The 22,235-nt window shown below is 34.4% G+C and overlaps 1 long non-coding RNA gene across 1 annotated transcript; it reads left to right on the plus strand.

Moving 5' to 3' along the window:
• The first annotated feature begins 4,396 nt into the window (after positions 1–4,396).
• On the plus strand, positions 4,397–21,145 carry LOC143235038 (uncharacterized). The gene is made up of 3 exons (XR_013018899.1): positions 4,397–4,537; positions 18,462–18,948; positions 21,011–21,145. It is a non-coding gene; the product is annotated as an uncharacterized LOC143235038 (long non-coding RNA).
• The last annotated feature ends 1,090 nt before the right edge of the window (positions 21,146–22,235 follow it).

A 22,235-nucleotide genomic window follows, 5' to 3' on the forward strand; every position in this document is an offset into this window, starting at 1 on the left:
ACGAAGATTCCACTTTCATACTAACCATTTCAGCATATTTCAGCTCCTCCTGGTAAAGACGTTATGCTTACCCTTGTGCAGCAACAAAGTCGATTGACCTGCTTTCTCCTCTAACGGTAGAAATGCAGGAACACAATCAGTATACAAGCTTCCAGATTGTTCCTGAACCACCACAAGACGTTCTTCATCACGTTCAGTAGACAAAGACCATGGTTGAATTAACCTAGTATCTGTGGCAGCAGGTCTATTAATGTCACCAGCTTCACGGATCGACTTCACGCTCATATGGTCCAACCTTTCAACCTCAGAACCTCATGGTTCCTTAATTGCAGACTCTTCCTCCCTTCCCAACGTCATCATCCTGCCAATGACAGCGACGACAAATCAGCTGGGGACAGTTCTTATATAGATTATCCTCAGCAAGAAAGAAATTTGAATTATATTTCTCACTTACAAAATTACATACCAAATAATTAATTTGTAATCGTTATAACTATTTTGAAAAATGCCACTAAGTGAATGTATAACTTGAGTAATTTTCCTTTATACATGTATCGCTATGTTCATTAGAAATGTATCTGAAGTTGAAAATTAATGTTTAAAACAAACTAAAACATCTTTAATGCAAAATTACAATGCCAGAGATAATATAACTGGAACATGTTTCAGCCACTATTGCTACCAAAAGAACCATAACTTCTAAAAAAAAAGAGGGTTAGCTTCTCTGTCTAATATTATCACTTCTTAGACATTCGAAGGCAACGTTATCTCAAAGAAGTGTGTTATAACTTGTCAGAGAAACGTTATATCTTAGTAAATAAGTTGAGAGACTACGTGACGTAAATCTCTAGTTACAGGAAATCTTGAGACGGTTCCTCAGCTTTATGTTTCTATGTTAATAGTATGTTGAATAAAAAAAACTCGATAAAATTACTTACGGATAATGAATATGGTTTAACCACAAATATCATTTTCTTTCTGTACAATTACAGTAACATAGCAGTCCAACTGTAGGAAACGAGGCTGGTTTGTTTTGTTTGGAGTTTTGCCCAAAGTTACACAAGGGCTACCTGCGCTAGCCGTCCCTAATTTAGCAGTATAAGACTAGAGGGAAGTCAGCTAGTCAACACCACCCACCGCCAACTCTTAGGCTACTCTTTTACCAACGAATAATTGGATTGACCATCACATTATAACGCCCCCACGGCTGAAAGGGCGAGCATGTTGGGTGTGATGTGGATTCGAACCCGCGACCCTCGGATTACGAGTCGAGTGCCTTAACCACCTGGCCATGACGAAAAGAGTCTGCGTTACCAAATCAAATAAACAGTGAGTTTGTATCCAAAAACTGGCTTCTTAGTCTTGGTTCAACATGTTTATGTCGCACGGTACGTTAATGTTAACTAATGATGTGTAGTACTTGTTTGTTTCTTCCTTTATAAAAGTCTTAATCACGACTTGGTGGTAATATTCCCTTACTTGTTTTTAAATATTTTAAAATTTTAACACATATTCATAAATATATTCATAATACAAACAACGACAGTTGGTGTAACTGCTACTTCTTTCAACGTTTTTTACATCATATGCATTTTCATGAGTTTCACTTTAAAAGCTCATGCCTGATGTAGTACTTTCTTCTTGAATATCTGATGTTTCTTGGTTTCATTTTTGGAATCGGTGTACTTATAAACGTTTTTATATGTTTCTTTACTTAGTCACCTGGAAAGCCTCTTTCTCTTTGATTCAAAGTATGTTGAATACATTGATATTTAACTATGGTGTAGTGAGAACGTTTAATGTTTGTTTTGTTTCAGTTGAACTAAGCAGTAGTCAAAGTTTTACAAATTGTACTTTCTCAAGGAGAATAATGATGATACTAAAATATTAATGTCCAGTTTAGGAAAATGGAATATGTTGAAATCTCTAGATTTTCAGAAACATATTATTAACAAACTGGGGCGTGTCCAGTTTCATATCGACGTATTCGTTTACTACTAGATTATTAGAGTTTCAATAAATGCAATCCAGGAACAAAAGAAGTAGTAAATTATTTCATGACTTACACTAGAAAGTGGGACTTTCACTTTGTAGACGATTAAATATTTGATAAACTATTAACTTCTGATAGCCGACCATCAGGCAAAGTCACGTAGTCACAGCTATGATTATAATCGGTAAAGGAAATGATTTAAGTTCGTTAAAAGATTAGTTTATAAATTGACTATCCGGTGGCTGGTTTTGGCGTATTTAAAGGATTAATTATTTATCGTCGGAAATTAGAATCCTTAAACTCATTTCAACACATATCAATGTTTTATTTAGGGATTGTTGAAGTTTCTAGTTGACTCACGGTACTCATGTAATCGTCACGCAATAGCTAAGAGCACCAAATGCTCGACATTGAAACAGTGACGCTACGTGGTACATGGCTCGTGCATTAACTCCTGGAACTAGGAAGTGTGAGCGTGCTGATATTTATAGTCCACAGTTGTGATAATCGACTGTTATACCTTTCAACTCAAAGTATAACCATGAAAGATTTAGGACTTCAGAATATTGACTGTTTCCTCGATAACACTTAATAACCATCGACAGATATTTATTACAAAGGGGTCCTTAATACAATAACAAAGTGATTATTTCACTCCATAAAACGCTTTTCCAAAACACCTGGCCGTAGTAAATCTCATTTCGGTGTATTTCGTTACAATTCTTATATACTTGTTGTTGTTGTTGTTGTTTTTTACGTAGTCTGTGAGTTTATAAAAAACTTAAGCTCACGGTTTAAAGAGAAGAAGATGGGCAGAGTTTTGTTGCTTTTAGCTAAAAGTCAGATCTGTAACTAAAACCTTTAAATGTGCTTAGCTTGAGAACTACTCAACAGACGGGCGTTTTTACAATGTGTTATTTTAAACCTGCATCACCATCTAATGAAACAAACCCTTTCGTACACCATGGCCTTAGTAATTTTTAAGGACAAATGAACGCTTATAAGTATAGAATTGCTTCTCTAGATAAAACAAAATATTAATCTAAAGTTATTAAAATAGCGAGTTTCGAAATATGTGTAACTTGAATGTTAGGCCTACTATATCAATGGAAGTAGTTAACTTATTTTTTATACATGCTTGTATTTTTGTATAACAAGACTAGAACCAGTAATTATCTAGGATTAATACATTAAAAAAACAGTAAATAAAAATAAGAATAGCTAGTACATGTATTCAAATGTTCTTGTTTCATGAGCAACATCAGTACAAGGTTTATTAACTTTCAAGGTTTTCTTACTATTTATCATTTTCTCATAAAACTAATCCTCATAAAGATCGGGAAATGTTAACGTTACAGATCGTTAAATACTAGTTTGGTGATATAATACAAGCTGATAACTTTACGATAAATGACTGGGAGCTGAAAGGTTAACAGCAATCAATGACTCGAAAGCCTTATGATTGTCGATATAAAACAAAGCTTATGAATCATACTGAAAATAATTTGTTAGAGTATTAATTAATAATTTAAATAATCAGACCTACTTCTATTGTAAGATGCTCTATATAAATGTGGTTTAATTTTAAATTAATATTCTTGTTTTCTCGTATCGAAAGAAGTTCAAATTTCATATCGAATATTTTGATTTCTTATTTTGTGTTTAGAACAATGATTTTCATCTAACGACTGTGATATTTTTCACACTAAATTCATATCAGTTTCGTTCATCAATTTGGGGCAAATTTTACACTAAAATATATCATACTGAATTGGATGTAAATTGTACTAAAATTATATCATTTACGGATAATAATTTGGATACCTTACACACTACACGTGCAGTATTTTCACACATTACTTGCAAATTTCTTTTACGCAGCAATTCAAGTACATTTTACAATACTTATTCATCATTTTTCAGGCAACAATTTCGTTATTGTTTATCATACGTTTACAACATATCGAAATAAGTAATATGACATATCTTACATTAAATGTACACCAGTCATTCTTACTTAACTACTCCGGTATTATTACGCTAGTTTGATATAATTTTCAAAGGTATTACTTAAACACTTTGCCAAGAATCACATAAATTTTACAGTTTTTCAAAGTAACTGACATGTAATTAAAATTAAAATAGTTTTTCCAATCTGATAAGCCACGTCTGATAAGTGGAAGAAGGACATTGGTTATTGTTACAGACCATAATATAAATCTTCGTGGATTCACACTCACTGTGTGGGAATCATGCAAGCCAGGATCTATTACTGTAAACCAGTGCTGGTTAGTCGACAGTACCTATTACTGAACACTAGTGGTGGTTGATAGGCAGGAAATACTATTGAATCTAGTGCTGGTTATTCGACAGAAACTATTACTGTTTCCGGTTCTCTTTGATTGGCAGGATCTATTACAGTAGACATAAAAACAGGAAACTAAGAAATTGCAGGCATATTATTGACGTACGGACGTAAACAACTTGGTGTATAAAGAAAAAATTAACTTCAACTTGGAGATAATAAGGTAACAACCACCACAGGTCAGTATAATAGCTATTAGAGAAATGACCTTAACAAACAAACAGTGTTACTGTCGAAAAGAAATTATTTTTAACTGAAAGTACATAGGATTTTAACGTTTTGTTTCCTTACAAAGTAATAAAATATAAGATATGATTGACCCTTTCGCCTTGTTTAAATGTACAAAGTTTTGCTAAAATTTATACAAACGATTTAACTAACGATAAGTTAAAACGATCTAAGTAACAATAAGTTAAAACGATCTAAGTAACAATAAGTTAAAACGATCTAAGTAACAATAAGTTAAAACGATCTAAGTAACAATAAGTTAAAACGATGAATCTTCTTATGGTCCGCTTCTGTTTTGGTTCACCTTAAGAACAAAATTTAGATTTACAATTAATAGTTTTGAGTGCCTTGAGGTACCTAAACAGTCCTTAAGAACCTAGCGAAATTTAAATAGATTTTAAGCACTTGGCAAGACCTGAACTGATAGTTCTTAAGTGTCTGACGAAACCTAAATATTTCTTGAATGTCTAGAGAAATCTTAATCAATGTTTATAACAGAAACAATTGCGACAATATTGCAACTGGAATTTTGTTTTGTTTTACCATTGCTCCAGTCTCCAGTCAAAAATCTCATTCAGTCTTTTTTTCCTCTCTCGCTGGTAGAGTCACATTTCCAGAACTATTTTCCTCGAGGTTTAGTGGCTTGTTTGAACAGGTGTCTTTCACTACTCAGCATATTCCATACCACTTGAAATATACAATGTTCACATATTCAAGATCTCGTGCAGTGTCATTAAAGTTTATTGAGGTTTTACCTTTCCAAATCTATACGCGGTAACAGTGATTACAACAATCAGTGGCACTAAGCGTGTGTGTCGTAAAATTGTACTAAATTATACTTTAACACTATCTGCGTATCGACGGTAATTTTCAGACTTTAGTTTGAAAGTTGGGTATAATCCATGGTCTCAACAAACGTTCTTATGACCAGTAAACTCATTACCACAAACACTCAAACATAACGAGTTTCTTATCCAAATGATCTACCTATATAGCAAAAGAACACAATCAAAATATTTTTGAAAGTACACCGAAAGAAATTTTGGTATATATTTATATTGAATGCATCGTACCAAAAATATTAATCAGAGTACGACTGCTATCGAGATTATTGTGGATGTTGTTCACCGTTCGAAACATATAATAAAACATAAATCCAGTTGATTAAATTGGTTGCTGAGAAAATGAGTAAGTAGCCAGGGTATCAATCTGGTGCATTTTCTCCAATAATATTACGAACTCAGAGGAGACAAAAAAGTTATATAATGTATTTCATTTAATATTATTTTTATTCAAGTTATGCTTCAAATTTGGAGTTAACGTTACTCAGTTGTGTATCTCAGTACGGAGAGTATGGGTATTAACTCTTTTACAAAACTAAAGCAGAGAACAAAATTTCGACGTTATTAGGTCATCTTCAGGTTAACAAAGAGAGAGTTTGCAACTGACCGTAACCAGGACAAGAGTGCAAACGGGTACGGGATTGTAGGGGGCGTTGCAGTCAGATGTTAGGTTATTAACTAGTATAGGTATAAAGGTGTTCCTTTATATTGGTTTAATTTTGTTTTTAGTTGTTTTATAAGTAGGGTGTTTTTATATTTGTTTCCCTACTTAGTATCCGAGTGTTTTCAATGGCTATACTGTGTTTATTTGATTTGCAGTGTTCAAAAACGTGTGAAGGTGTTTTTTTCTGTTCTTTGAATCTGGTTTCCATTTTTCTGCTTGTTTATCCGATATATAAGTCGTGGCAGTTGTTGCATTGTATTTTATAAATAACGTTAATGTTGTGTTTGGCAACAATCAGAAATATATTTTTAGCAGTTTTTTTGAAATCCTGCTGCAAGGGTAAAATATAACCTCCGTTATCTTCGGTGGCGGAGATAAAAAAAATTCTGCTATATCATATGATAAAAACTGAAAAAAAATACTCTATTAAATAACTCCAAGAAAAGACGTTCTGATTTACTAAATAATGTTGTTACAGAACAATAGCTTTGTCATATACTTTCATTTACCTGTGTTTTAAACCATTTTATAGCTCTAGAACAAACGGAGTTAACGTACAATACGGTAAAGCTTAAAAAGAAAACGTTCTGCCACACAATATTGATAGCTCCAGAACGAAAACTTTTATTGTAGAGGTTGATTCAGAAGTTAATTGACAGTCAAACAATTTAAAAGAGAGATGTATGTGAAAAGAATTGTTAGCGTATATGCTAAAATGTTTTGTAAGCCTATCCTGCAGAAATACTGTTCTGGTCGTTCATGGATCTGATACTTTGAAGTTTTAAATAATATATAGAACATATACCAAAAAGGGCAGTAGCAAAGGCGTAGAGAAGAACCAGTAAAACATTTTGAACTAAACATTACCAAAAATTCATGAATTTCCATTTTCATCACAGGATATATAAAAGGTTGTGAAATCAAATTTCACATAAGGTTATTAAGCCTTTAAAAATAGTCCAAGAGGTTAAAAATACAAATAAAATAACAAAAACGCTATATCAGATAACACACACACTTACATGCTGTAACTATACCAGCTTATATAAATAATGCTCAGCTCATATTCGTACAGTACTGAAAGTTTCACCGGTATTCTATGTTTCCAGATTGTTGTAATTCACAGGGTTCTCAGCGTGAACTTTGTCCTTCACATCAGATGATAAGTGTGTTAGCGGCTGCGTATAACAAGTCGTTTACTGCATACACACCATGTGGGCAGACCAGGAACAATCACCAACAGTGACAATATACTACCATATTGTAACCTGTCACATTCGGACACAACTATAGGTTGTTTACCACCATTTGGTTATACTTTTAAGTTCCTTTTGTTATTATATGCGTTTATGCCGGATACTGTTCCCGTTGTTGAGATATTTTGGTAATACTTGGAATACAACGTTTCATTTATTGTATTACATATCGTTTCAATTGACATTTAGTATATATGATGCTTATTAATAATATTTAGAAGTCGACCTTCAATGACAACTGTAAACATTCCCGAACAAGAGTTCATAATAGCTGATTAGGGTAACACCTGTGAATGTTCAGTAACGAGATTTGATATCGGTGGATTAGGATATAAAAATAACGTTTCTTGTTCTTATGAAAATTATATATACGTACAGATATCAAAAGAAAAGAATATTTGATGATTATTAGCATATAATCATTATATCAAGATCGTTAAGAATGTGATACTAGTTGTAGTTTCTGTTATATTCGTGTGGTTACTAAAAGACAACACTGTTGTGATGTAATTAGTAACCACTACACCAAGATGGCTAACAGTGTGAAACTGGCTGCAGCTTGCTACTATACATGTGAGGTCGCTAAAAGGTATTCTGTAGCAGTGACTCTTATTGGAAAATAGCCTCGACACCAAGACAGTTAATAATATGATACTGGTTGAAGTTTTTGTTATGTACGTATGGCTACAAAAAATCAATGTGGCCGTAATGGTTCCTAGAATATAACCACTAAGATGGTTACTAACGTAATGCTGCTCTTACATTTTAGGATATGTTACCACTGTATAATTATATTTAAAATAAAAAACAGTAGCTACGTAGAAGTAATGGTATGACATCGTTTGAACGAGCGAATGAGAGACTATGTGCGAATTATAAGAAATAAGATAATTATAACAAAGATACGAATGTAATTTTTACTCTTAGGACAAAAAAACTATCATATAGAACTGCTAAACAACCACAATCGAGTACAGTTGTTTGAAAGCAGTTGGTATTTAGTTTGGTGTTGCTATAAGACAAAGTACAGTTTTAGTAAATAGGTTAAAAATCGAGCTTAAGTGATTAAAGTATCGCTTATATTAAAATAATTGATAATGTATTTGAAATGGTTGTCGAGAATATTGATTACATACAAAGATAGTTGATTAGGAATTTAGAATGTGGCTGATACAAAGGTATCAGGAGGTTAACAAGAAACGGACTGGACGACGTACTTTAAGATTAATCATTGTGCAAAAACAAATTATACCACTCCATAAGCTAAATATCAGTTGTTTAAAAAAACAAATTATACCACTCCATAAGCTAAATATCAGCTGTTTAAAAAAACAAATTATACCACTCCATAAGCTAAATATCAGTTATTTAAAAAAAATAAATTATGCCACTCCATAAGCTAAATATCAGTTATTTAAAATAAAAAAAAATTATACCACTCCATAAGCTAAATATCAGTTGTTTAAAAAAACAAATTATACCACTTCATAAGCTAAATATCAGTTATTTAAAAAAACAAATTATACCACTCCATAAGCTAAATATCAGTTGTTTAAAAAAAACAAATTATACCACTTCATAAGCTAAATATCAGTTATTTAAAAAAACAAATTATATCACTCCATAAGCTAAATATCAGTTATTTAAAAAAATAAATTATACCACTCCTTTAGCTGAATACTAGTTATTTAAAAAATCAATTATAGCACTCCATAAGCTAAATATCAGTTATTTAAAAATAAGGCCCGGCATGGCCAAGCGTGTTAAGGCGTGCAACTCGTAATCTGAGGGTCGCGAGTTCGCATCCCCGTCGCGCCAAACATGCTCGCCCTCCCAGCCGTGGGGACGTTATAATGTGATGGTCAATCCCACTATTCGTTGGTAAAAGAGTAGCCCAAGAGGTGATGGTGAGTGTAGATGACTAGCTGCCTTCTCTCTAGTCTTACACTACTAAATTAGGGACGGCGAGCACAGATATCCCTCGGGTAGCTTTGTGAGAAATTCAAAAATCAAACAGTTTAAAAAATGAATTATACTACTCCGTAAGCTAAATATCAGTTATCTAAAAAATTCTCGCCATTTCAGCCATGGGGGCGTTATAATGTGATGGCCAATCTAACTATTAGTTGGTAAAAGAGTGGCCGAAGAGCTGGCGGTGGGTGGTGATGACTAGCTGCCTCCCTCTTCTCTTACACTACAAAATCTGGGATGGCTAAAGCAGATAGCTATTGTGTAAATATGAGTTATTTAGAAAACTGAATTATACCACTCTATAAGATAAATATATATTATTTACAAACACAAAATATACCTTATAAAAATATTTTCTTTGCCATTTTTTATCATCATCATAAATTACGTGTCCGGCATAGCCGAGCGCGTAAGGCGTGCGACTCGTAATCTGAGGGTCACGGGTTCGCATCCACGTCGCACTAACCATGTTCGCCCTTCCAGCCGTTTGGGCGTTATAATGTGACGGTCAATCCCACTATTCGTTGGTAAAAGAGTAGCCCAAGAGTTGGCGGTGGGTGGTGATAACTAGCTGCCTTCCCTCTAGTCTTTCACTGCAAAATTAGGGACGGCTCAGGTTTCTCCTCCTGGTTGGGGGTTGTGCGGTAGACTAACAATCTGCTCACTTAAAACACCAGCCTGTTAATGATTCCGCAAGCGATTGCGGCCCAATGTTCCTTGATATACTGGATGATATACTGCCAAGTATGGTATCACTACAGTACAATCCATATAGATTTCATCACGTTATATTTTCACTAAATTTTCGTTGTTGTTGTTTTGAGCTTCATTCATCAAGAACTATAGAAATAATCCTAAATCATCGGCTTCCGGAACGAACCCTTCCCTGTTGGCCATCCTAAACTCAACACTAAAAGATGTTGGATTGGCTGTTAATTTTTTTATCTAAAATTTATATTAACTTGGAAATATTAAAATAACTCCCATAATTAACTAACATGTTCACACTAAGTGAAAGTGGCTTTGGTAAGTGTGTTTGCGCAATCTTTAATATTGATATTTCGGACATCACCAGTCAATGAATATCTTCTTTGAAGTTAGTCTAACATGAAAAAGAAAGAGTTGAAGAAGGATGTTCAGTCATTGCTGAATACAAAAGTTGTAACAGAGCCTAATACACACCTAACATGTTGGTCAGATGTTAGTCTAACATGTAAAAAGAAAGAGTTGAAGAAGGATGTTCAGTCATTGCTGAGGTCTAAATACAAAAGTTGTAACATAACCTAATACACACCTTGTAAAAAGAAAGAGTTGAAGAAGGATGTTCAGTCATTGCTGAATACAAAAGTTGTAACATAACCTAATACACACCTTGTAAAAAGAAAGAGTTGAAGAAGGATGTTCGGTCATTGCTGAGGTCTAAATACAATAGTAATTAGAGCATAACCTAATACACACCTAACATGTTGGTCAGGTGGTTTTATGAGTGGTGGCAAATCGTTTCCTCTTATCAAATTTCTAAACTCTTCTTAAAGTCAACGAAAAACGTTTCTTCACTGTTCCATGACTGGTCTGAAATAAAATGATAAACAGTCACAACCAGAATTAGATAAAATGTAACAATACCTTTCACTACACGTTAAACACCACAATATAAACCTAATCATTACATACCTCCCACACCGATGCAAGCATCACAATTAAATACTATGTAAACGCATATATATTCACTTAGTACTACGTAAAGTCAAGCCAGAAATAATCGCTTAACACTACGTATATTTATATCATACCACACATAATCATTTGACACTAAGTACACACATCATACAAAAGATAATCACTTAACACTACGTATACTTAATCATACAAAACCACTTAACAACCACTCGTGTAAATGAAAATAGATCACATAAATATATGTTCACTTGAGGTAATTTTGTGATACTTTGTGGAAATCTCATCTGTAGTGGAATAACTAGATCCATTCTCGAAATATGAGTTATTTCCATATATAGGCATACATACTCTGTCGAAAACAGCTTTCTGAATTTGAGCTAACAGTAAAGACAATGTCGTAAAATCTTTTACTGCTCACTAGAAACAGAAGTATAATCATAACCCATCCAAAAATCTTTAGTGAGAAAAAGTAAAATTCCGCTTTAGCCCAAACAATAACTAAAGTATAAGTTTCACATCTTTTCTCAAGCGCTTTTAGATGGATTTCCTTTATTTTTTGTTGTTACATCAATGTGTGTAATTCTGAAACGTTCATTTAAGATGTTTACAGTTTTTGCTGCATTCTCAAGACGACTAGTATGGGTATTAAAACTTTAATTAAAATAAAGTACAGAAAAACGTTCCGACCTTATTAGGTCATCTTCAGAAGGTCGGAACGTTGTTCTCTACTTTATTTTAATTAAAGTTTTAATACCCATAACAGCCATCTTGAGAATACATTTTTTCTCAAGTGGGTTTATCGTCATCGTGAGTTACTGCTGTAGTTCTACTATTCATTATCAAACTTTGCTTTCCACTAAATACATCAATTGTTTGTACATTAGAACATTAGAAAAACTGAAAAATTAGGAAAAAATCAGCCTTGACATCTCATTTATTTCTATATGGAAAAACAACACCTTACACCAAAAGTGTTGAGTTTCAAACCATAAATTACAAAAGTTGTGAATCACAGGCTTACTGTTCTGTATAAATAAAGTTGAATATGTCTAAGGAAGAAGCAACTCATCACTCAATGTGAACCATCCATTTAAAACTACAAAAATATGACTTTAACCACCTTCATAACAGTATATATTTACACGTTTTCAGGTCATTTCATAAGTAATGTCCGAAAATGTAATATAAAAATTGCATCATCATTTCTGTCTTTGTAGAAGGCTTTAATGACTAAAATATGTAGTAGGATGTGTATAAAAATGTTCAGACAAATAAAAGAAACTAATCCAACTCCATTTTTCAGATCATTAATCAAATAAACCCTTATGAAGATGGATGTGTCTGAAGATCACATTAGGTATATAATGTTTTATAAGTTTAAAAAAGGCAAGAGTGCAGCAGAAACTACACAAAAAAATTCAAGGTGTTTATGGTGCAAAATCTCTCCATGAAAGAAAATGTCGAAGGTGGTTTCAGAAGTTCAGATCAGATGACTACAGCTTAAGCGATGTGCCATGTTCAGGTTGTCCTGTTGAGATTAATTATGACATGCTGTTAGCTGCGCTTGATGAAGATTGTGCTGTAGCAGTTGAAAAACTAGCACAGAAGCTTAATTCAATCCATTCAATAGTTCACCGTCATCTGTAACAGCTTGGAAAGGTAGCAAAACTTGGTAGATGAATTCCCCATGATTTGACAGAAGCCAACCTTAGAGCAAAAGAGGAGATTTCCACTTCTCTGCACTGTCGTGAATGTAACTAATTTTCTTGGACAGGTTAGTGACTGGAGATGAAAAATGGATATATTATAAAAATGTTAATCTTCGCAGACAATGGCTCAGTGTAAACTGGCTAAAGCACAGCCCAAGATGGACCTCCATCCGAAGAAAGTCTTATTGAGCGTTTGTTGGAATATTGTTGGTGTGATCCACTTTGAGTTGCTGCTATTCAGTATAACGATTACATCAGGCTTCTGTTGTTAACAGTTGGAGCACTTAAATGTTGCACTGAAAGAAAAGTGGCCTGATTTGATCAGTCGTAAAGATGTTGTAATACACCAGGATAATGCACGACCCCATACAGCAAGGATCACATCTGCAAAGATTGAAGAGTTAGACTGGGAAAAACTTCCACATCCTCCTTATTCTCCAAACCTTCCCCACCTGATCATCTATTTTAAAGTTTGCAGAACTATCTTAATGGAATAGAGCTTGGAACACATGAAGATATCAAAACTACTATTTCTACATTCTTTCCCTCCAAACCTCAAGAATTTTATAGAAGTGCCATTCAGAAGCTTGTGAATCGTTAACAGGAAGAAATTAATAATAATGGATCATATATTATTGATTAAATAACATTAAAAGTGTTTGAAATCCTTTCTCTTTTTCTGAACCTATAATCGGACATTACTTACAGGATGACCTTATATATATAACTATCAACTCTTAAAGTTTTAACCAGTCACGAACTCATACAAAATTTAATAAGTTATCTCCTTCCAATCATCCTGAATCTCAAACACAGGTTTTAACTATAGTGATGACTCATTGAAACCAGCCAAAGTGAAAGCTCTAGCTACAGGTCTAAATGTCTGTTCTAATTTGAAATGTAGTTATTACTACCTCTACCTGAGAGCCCGGCATGGCCAAGTGTGTTGAGGCGTTCGACTCGTAATTCGAGGGTCGCAGGTTCGAATCCCGGTCGCATCAAACATGCTCGCCGTAGAGGCGTTATAATGTGACGGTCAATCCCACTATTCGTTGGTAAAAGAGTAGCCCAAAAGTTGGCGATGGGTGGTGATGACTAGCTGCCTTCCCTCTAGTCTTACACTGCTAAATTAGGGACGGCGAGCGCAGATAGCCCTCGATAGCTTTGCGCGAAATCAAAAACAAACAAACAAACCTCTACCTGATTGAAACTGCTTATAAAACCTTAAAATCCCAACCAATTTGTATTTAGAAATACTAGCATTTTAGTTTTAATAATATTATCAACATCAAGCATTGTTATCAGATCGAGTAACAATAATATCTTTATAGCTGACTAGTTCTGTTACAGCTAAGAATTTTATCCTGGACAGAGGAGAGAGAGTCTTGTGAGAGTTAAGGTTGTAATTCTGAGCAAACGGGATCACTTTGAGAAAATGAGAGAAATTCCACCAGACACCAGTAAGTTTAAGCCTATAAATGCAAACTTACTCAACCATTAAGCGTGAAGTAAACTTGTAACGTGTACCCATACATTTAAGAAAACAAAATACTGTCTATAAAAATATTTTCAATGAACTTTATCCTTCGTGCTAATCCCTTAGAACTATGTTTGGTATCTATATCTATAAAATTCCTAGTTTCTGTTTTAAACCCCCTAGCAACTAGTGCATATGTTATGATTTTCTTTTCGCTCTTGAAAATTCTTAATTTCTGGACACTGACCAGTATGTTATGATAAACTTTGACACTGAATCTTCCTTTTTACTAAGATTTCTTAAGAAGAAATGATACAAATTGTTCTTAACAAACTACTTCCCTGTAACAATAGCCTAACGAATGCTTTAAGCAAACAGAAACTTGGACGTCTACTAAACCTAACTTTAAAAGAAAACCACTTCTTATTTCACGACAGTTATATGACTAGGTAAAAGGTATTGCGATGGGTTCACCACTAGGACCCTCGCTAGCTAATTTGTCATTCTGACAAAGGATCATACGTGGCTGAAAAAGTCTTTCTAATATTACCCTCACGTTATACATAATGTTTGTTGATGTTATGTTTTTACGCTTCCGTAACCACAAATAGATTAACTTAAAATCTCGTCATCCTACCACTAAATCTACCTGTAAAATTGAAAATCAAAACAAACTTTATCTGTTTGAAATTCATGTTGAAAAACGAAACAATGGATGTAACACCTGCGTATCTTTAATCTTTCTTTGAAAAAACACGTAACTTTCTAACTAAGAAAAGAACTCTACCAAATAACATCCAATCATGTTCCAAATTCCTCCAACACGTACAGGTTATTCCATATATTGAATAACCAAGTATTACTGTTAAAACTCAACTTAGTAAGGTACTTGGTTTTTCTACACATAGATTAACTTTCCCATTGACATTTCATATCAGTGACGTTTTGACAGCTATAGACATTTTATCTTCACTCTATCTTAGAGACAACTATGTGATTCACTTCACATTCGAAATAGCTAAATCACACACTTTAATCCAGACACAGTTATGTAACTTGTTTCACTCTCTTGTTTCAATCTGGACACAATATAATTCACCCTTACGCTAGACACAGTTAGAAAACGTACTTCACTCTAGACGCAGTTATATAATTCACTAAACACTCGACATGGTTATTAATTTACGTCACTCTAGACCCAGCCATGTCATTTACTTCTTATTAGAAAGAAGTATATTATTCACTTTATCTCTCATTAGACACCGTCACATTACTTAAATTTTTCAGTTCCGTGTGGAATATCCCATCCTCGTTGAAAAGTAAAACTAATACTATTTGAGGCCCGGCATGGCCAAGCGCGTTAAGACGTGCGACTCGTAATCTGAGGGTCGCGGGTTCGCATCCCCGTCGCGCCAAACATACTCGCCCCTTCAGCCCTGGGGGCGTTATAATGTTACGGTCAATCCCACTATTCGTTGATAAAAGAGTAGCCCAAGAGTTGGCGGTGGGTGGTGATGACTAGCTGCCTTCCCTTTAGTCTTACACTGCAAAATTAGGGATGGCTAGCACAGATAGCCCTCGAATAGCTTTGTGCGAAATTCAAAAAACAAACAAACAAACCGTGTGGAATATCAGGAAACAACTCAGCCTATTGTCCTCGTCCCATCCTCTATGTAGGAGAGATTTATTTTTCACATTTTATTTATCTTCTGTCCGCAACAAAATAATCACTTTTCTGTTTCAAGGAAACTTTGATGACCGAACCAATAGTGTGGGAATTAGATTTAAATTAGCCCAGCTAATGCTATTAATTAAAGTTATGGTTACAACGCTCTCCTGGTAATGTCATGTTAGTTCTTTATAAAAAGTACGTAAATGAATGTTATGTAACCTTCAATAACAAATATCACACCCAAATATTTTATCTTTTTTGAATGAGAGACACCTGGATACATGTTACGGTGGTGAAGAAGAAACAGTCTCTGTCTTTTATACACCTATAAGATCTTATGATTATTTGTTTTTTGAAATTTGCGCAAAGCTACACGAGGGCTATCTGCGCTAGCCGTACCTAATTTAACTGTGTACGACTAGAGGGAGGGCAACTAGTCACATCACCACCCAGCGCCAACTCTTGGGTTACTCTTTTACCAACGACTAGTGGGATTGATCGTCATATTACAACGCCTCCAAGGCTGAAAAATGTTTTCTGTGATGGGGTTCGAACCTGCGACCCTCGGATTAGGAATCGAGCACCTTAACCACCTGGCCATGCCGAGACAAGTTCTTTTGAAGACAAAATATTATCTGTACTATGTTACCATAAATCAACTGTTACCAGTTCAAATTTCAATTACAGTAACTTCACACATTCCACTTTTGAAATAACAAACACTGAGTTGATGTTCAGGTTGGAGCTCAGCGGTTAGATAACATAAGAAGCTTTCTTGAGAAAAACTGTTTTCCTGAGAAACCCGTAACGCGTTAGTGGACAATTACTTTCTAAAATTGAATAACCAGTAATAAAGTCCTTCAATTTACATGATAATCAATTGGCTCTTTTGTTATCTTTCAAAAACATCACATCCAAAAAATATCTCTGAAAATGATATTAAATCTCAAGAACGCATAAGGGATTTCTTCAAGGTGAAAGATATAATTTCAACACTATAGCGATCGTACGTCTTCACGTATATCTGTTGTAAACATGTATTTTGTGGTTTCATGATACGTCACCTAGAAGAACGAATTAAAAAACATCGTAAAATGATCAAAGAAAATTAGTCCAGCCTTTACCTACCAAACAGTTTGTTATAAAGACTTCAGTATTTTCTGCTCAGTATTGGACGGAATCGCTCTTCAGATAAATGACTCTTTAATGATGACGTAATTGGTTATTCACGCTTCCGAAAGTGTCTCGACTAAAGAATACACATTACTGCAAAAACTAAATATATTATTAAATAAATATGTTTTATTTTGATTTAGAAAGTTATTTTATCATTATAGGGAACTACTTTAAACACAAATTAACTCGTGTGACTAAAAATAATCAATAATCTAAATCCATTAACACCGCTGACATTAGTGACAAAATAACTTTATAAATTAAAATAAAATCCTGTTTTTGCGTAGGAAAAATCGTAACGTCACTCGAAGTGATTTGTTAGGTGCACTCTGTGATATCGAAAAAGTACGCTTTCCGTATTGTGTTTTTTATCGAGCTGATAGAAACATATTTCATACTTCCATTACTGGTAGACCTGTTAGGGATTAGCTGATGTCCATCGACCAACAATCTGATCCCTTGTTCAATGATAAATCGCCGCTATCCATAACAACGAAAGAAGGCACCTGTCATAGTTGCCTGTCCTGCCTTCCAGCTACTGTGACCAGTTTTAATGGGTACAGTAAATTTACATTAGCCTTGTCTTCAGCTAAGACACGGTGGCTTGTGTCGGTCGCTCTCCCCCGCAGACTTTTTATTGATTCCGGTGCCATAAGTAACAAAAGGGGGACTTCAGTCGCGCAGTAGGTGAGGCTGACTGGATCGCAAGTGAGGCATCGCTGCGTGAAGAATTATCCACGTGACATAAATTACCTTAATTGTGCTCACTGACGTTTAGAATGTATAGAATACTACATGTAACCAGAGGAAAACTCGGATACTAAGGTTAATGGATAACGTTTTGGGATAGCTTAGAAAACGACTACAATTAATTTCAGACGATTGTCGCTTTCCTGAGTCTCAATGAAAGCCAAATATTAAAGCAATTTCATCATTTGAATAGAAACACACTATTGTTGTTGCAAGTTCCATAAAAATAAATGTAAGTAGGCTCTTTTATGTAACATACTCGACCAGAAGCACATTTACTTTAACAAAGTACCAAGCTTGAAACATAAAGGTGTTTTAAAGCTACCAAAGGACTACATCCAGGAATTATTTTTCTTTTTGTTTGTTTGTTTTCGTAAAATCTGAACTTTTCAAGAAAATAATTCCACTGATCGATGCAGCTGATCTAAATTACACCTTAAAAATGTATTTACATGTGTGTTTGTGTTTTAGGACTTTGAGAAATATTTACTTCTTTTCATTAGATAATAATGGAGATACAGTAGTTACGTTCTTCAAAAATGTTTTACATTTTTGTCCACTAAGAAATGTAAAATATAATAATTTCTTTATCTTTAATGTTCTAAGTGAAGAAGCAAATGAAGAAACTCCTTGGAAATCAAAAACGAAAGTATTTCTCATCTTATTTTATTATTACAGGATAGCCTAACAGCAGATGTAATACCAGGTGTTGCAACATGTGAAAGGATGAGAATATTCAAGCGAATAACGGAAAAGAACGAGAGTTCACGAGATGAGAGTGTGACGTTGCTGTTTTCACAAATGTAACTTGAAAGTTGTTCGCATTGTTTTTGCCACAGCTTTATTCTAGTTTAAAGAATTCTAAGCCAGTAATTTGAAACGTACATAAACAGATAGATAGGTGTGAGTGTTTTGATTGCAAGAAAAATTAGCACGTCACTATTGAACCGTATTAAGTGATTTACACGGAAGGCGTGATAATTGCAGCTTAGTGCAGTGTTTACGTTTTTGTCAGTTTTTAAAATGGGAACTTTGTGCCTGTATGAAAACGTGCGTGATGTTCAATTTCGCGCATTCTCGCAAGTAAAAGAAGACCTTGCGGCTAGTATCCAGTTCCTTCAAGAAGGACATGAATTTTCTACCCTTGTTGTTAATAACGGCTATCGTAAGTGTCAAGTTACGTCGTAAGCTGTATATCGCATGAAACTTACAGTGTTACTGCTTGTTTCAGGGTGATTAGTTTTGTAGGAAAAGTCAGAAACAAGGGGCAAAGAAAACATTCTATTACTCCATTATTATCTCTCTCTTTCTTTTTCATGTACAATGAAAGCTACAATGAGCTATCGCCTATTTATTTAATCTCCATTTTCTTCTGTTATGAGGCCTGGCATGGCCAAGCGCTTAAGGCGTGTGACTCGTAATCCGAGAGTCGCGGGTTCGCGCCCGCGTCGCGCTAAACATAATCGCCCTCCCAGCCGTGGGGGTGTATAATGTGACGGTCAATCCCACTATTCGTTGGTAAAAGAGTAGCCCAAGAGTTGGCGGTGGATGGTGATGACTAGTTGCCTTCCCTCTAGTTATACACTGCTAAATTAGGGACGGCTAGCACAGATACCCCTCGAGTAGCTTTGTGCGAAATTCCAAACAAACAAATCTTCTTTTATGCTTTGACTGCTTTAGTTCATTTAATGACTCTGAAATGCCATTGATTATATTCACGTATGTGTTTTATTTTTGTAGCTAAATGCAGTTTTAATTCTTTCTTAAGGAAATCAATTTCCATTAACAATACTGACCTACTATTAATTATTACCTTATGCCTATCCATATTTAATATACATATCAAATTATTTTTTATCAACAAATCTAACTTTAATCAGGATTCCCCCTGTTATTTTAACTATAAAACACTGAAGGTTTATATACCAATAACATATCAAACAATTTGATACCATAATAATTTAATAAGGAAAACTGTTGACGTCTTGCTATTCGTACGACAGTCATTTGTAGTAAACATCAGACCAGAACTTCTTTCTATGTACATTAACACATAAACGGCCCGGCATGGCCAGGTAGTTAAGGCACTCGACTCGTAATCCGAGGGTCGTGGGTTGTATACCCCGTCACACCGAACACGCTCGCCATTTCAGCCATGGGGGTGTTATAATGTGACGATCAATCCCACTATTCGTTGGTACGAGTACCCCAAGAGTTGGCAATATGTGATGATAACTAACTGCCTTCCCTCTAGTCTTACACTGCTAAATTAGGGACGGCTAGCGCAAATAGCCCTCTTGTAGCTTTGCGCGAAATTCATAAACAAACAAATATAACACACTTGCTTTATGATATCTAAATATAACTTTAAGAAAATACAGTCTGTCAGTGATATACAGTTGGCAATTGTTGCGAGCAATAAATGCACACTAACTGTTGACTGTAACTGATTTTTAAGGTAGTAGCATAACGATTATTGATTCTAAAAAAAGGAGTTTTATTTAAATAGTCTAATTCAGATAAATTCCACATAAATTATTTGTTTTGGAGAGCCTATAAAATTTTGTTGACTTTCACTACTCACAGATGATGGAACATAATTGTGCTGTGATTGCTGGCAGTTAAGTCTCAGAAGTAACTCGTAAAGGTTATTATAGTAACTGAACATGTCACTGAGACAATCTATCAAGAGTTAGTTGTATATTTGTGGAAGTTGGAAGTTTCCATAAAAATTAAGGTTATGTGCAAAACTATATGTGTGTTGTTTTTCCATACATATGTGAAACCCACACAAACTAATTCATTTGTGTTGTTGTCCGAACACTGAAAGCACAGCCAGAATTCAATGTTTGAATGAAAATATAAGATTCATTTAGATGTTTAATCCTAGAGTTATGAAGCTAACTGTGACTAATCACATGGCAGATGCCATTGGTTTCATTACATGGATTAGATGATGTTTAAGTTTCACGTTTAAATATTCAGAAGCTAGTTCATTTTGCAACAAAGTTCTAAGAAACCACAGTTTGATTTGAATCTTACAAGTTTGAGCTGCTAACCTTTCAGTCTGATCGAACTGAAACGTAAGTGGTATCCCTAAACACAACAAATGTGAATTTGATATACCTAATGTTTCTTTTATTGTGTGAAATAATTTTCATGATGCATGTTGAAATATTTTAAAAATACTTTGGTTTCTTAGTAATTTGTTTACATTTTTTTTTCAGTATCAGGTCAGTTAGAATGATGAAAAATTCAACTGTGCACGTAACGCTGAAGGCAGAATGTGACATCTTCAAATGAAATGTAATTATTTTCTTTTGTACTAAACTTCTAGCTGAATAAAGTCATATGCGAAAGAAGGTCTGGGTATTGATGAAGTTCTATAGTCAGAGAAAACAGATCAGCATCTAAACACTGTTTCATCTAAGTTCATGACTAGTATGAGCACGCTCGCCTTCTCACTCATTTCTTTTTAGATATACCTGAGCTGTGTTTTCATAACAGAAACTGCATGAGATTACAGGATAGGTATAGACCATTATAGCAAAAGTGACGGTCTCAGGTGGCACAGCTAATGTCTCAGTCAGGACCTTACGATCTATGAACTGACTTCATTCTGCATGTAGTAGGAATCGTGTTCTAAAAAAGTATTTTACGACTAGAATGTTACAATTTTAAACTGTTTGATTTTTTTATTATAAATCAGAATTATTTGGCAAAGCTTATTTAAGATAAAATTCCAAACTATTCTGGCTATCTTAATTTGATAAAATTCCAAACTATTCTGGCTATCTTAATTTGATAAAATTCCAAACTATTCTGGCTATCTTAATTTGATAAAATTCCAAACTATTCTGGCTATCTTAATTTTTGTATTGCATTTTATAAAAATATAACCCAATATCGGGATAATACAATAAACTAATGGTAAGTCTTTTCAATCTGATTTTTAAATGTTTTAAACTTTCTGGCATTGCCTACCATACGTGACACTGGTTTCAATTTTAATTTCATTAGAGTTCATTTCTGAATGATTCGTGTGGCATGCAAGTCCTGGAAGCTGCAACTATAGAGTTAACCTTCGAAACTCTGAAATATTAGCAAATAACATCTGCCACCTTACTTTTAGTTATCTCGACAGCAGAGATAAAACAGCCAGATATCATGGGTTCAGATGAACCCACAACATCTAATGTGCCAGCTGTCTAGTCATGTCCAGCACACGCTATAACCAGTTTCTCTTCGTGTAAAGAAGTGGAAGAAGTTTAAGAATCAAAATCCAGCTCCAAGGATGAAAAGAAAAAGTTCCGAGAAAATAAATACAAGTTCCCCATGAGCCCCTCTCCTTCTGATGGTACCGTCACATCACTCATTCCTGCAGCTTTTCTATGCGAGAAGGTCCATCAAATTTAAAGATCACTCCAGGGATTTTGAAATCTAACCAACTAG

This window comes from Tachypleus tridentatus, chromosome 12 (genome assembly GCF_004210375.1).
Source record: "Tachypleus tridentatus isolate NWPU-2018 chromosome 12, ASM421037v1, whole genome shotgun sequence".
NCBI classification, from domain to species: domain Eukaryota; kingdom Metazoa; phylum Arthropoda; class Merostomata; order Xiphosura; family Limulidae; genus Tachypleus; species Tachypleus tridentatus.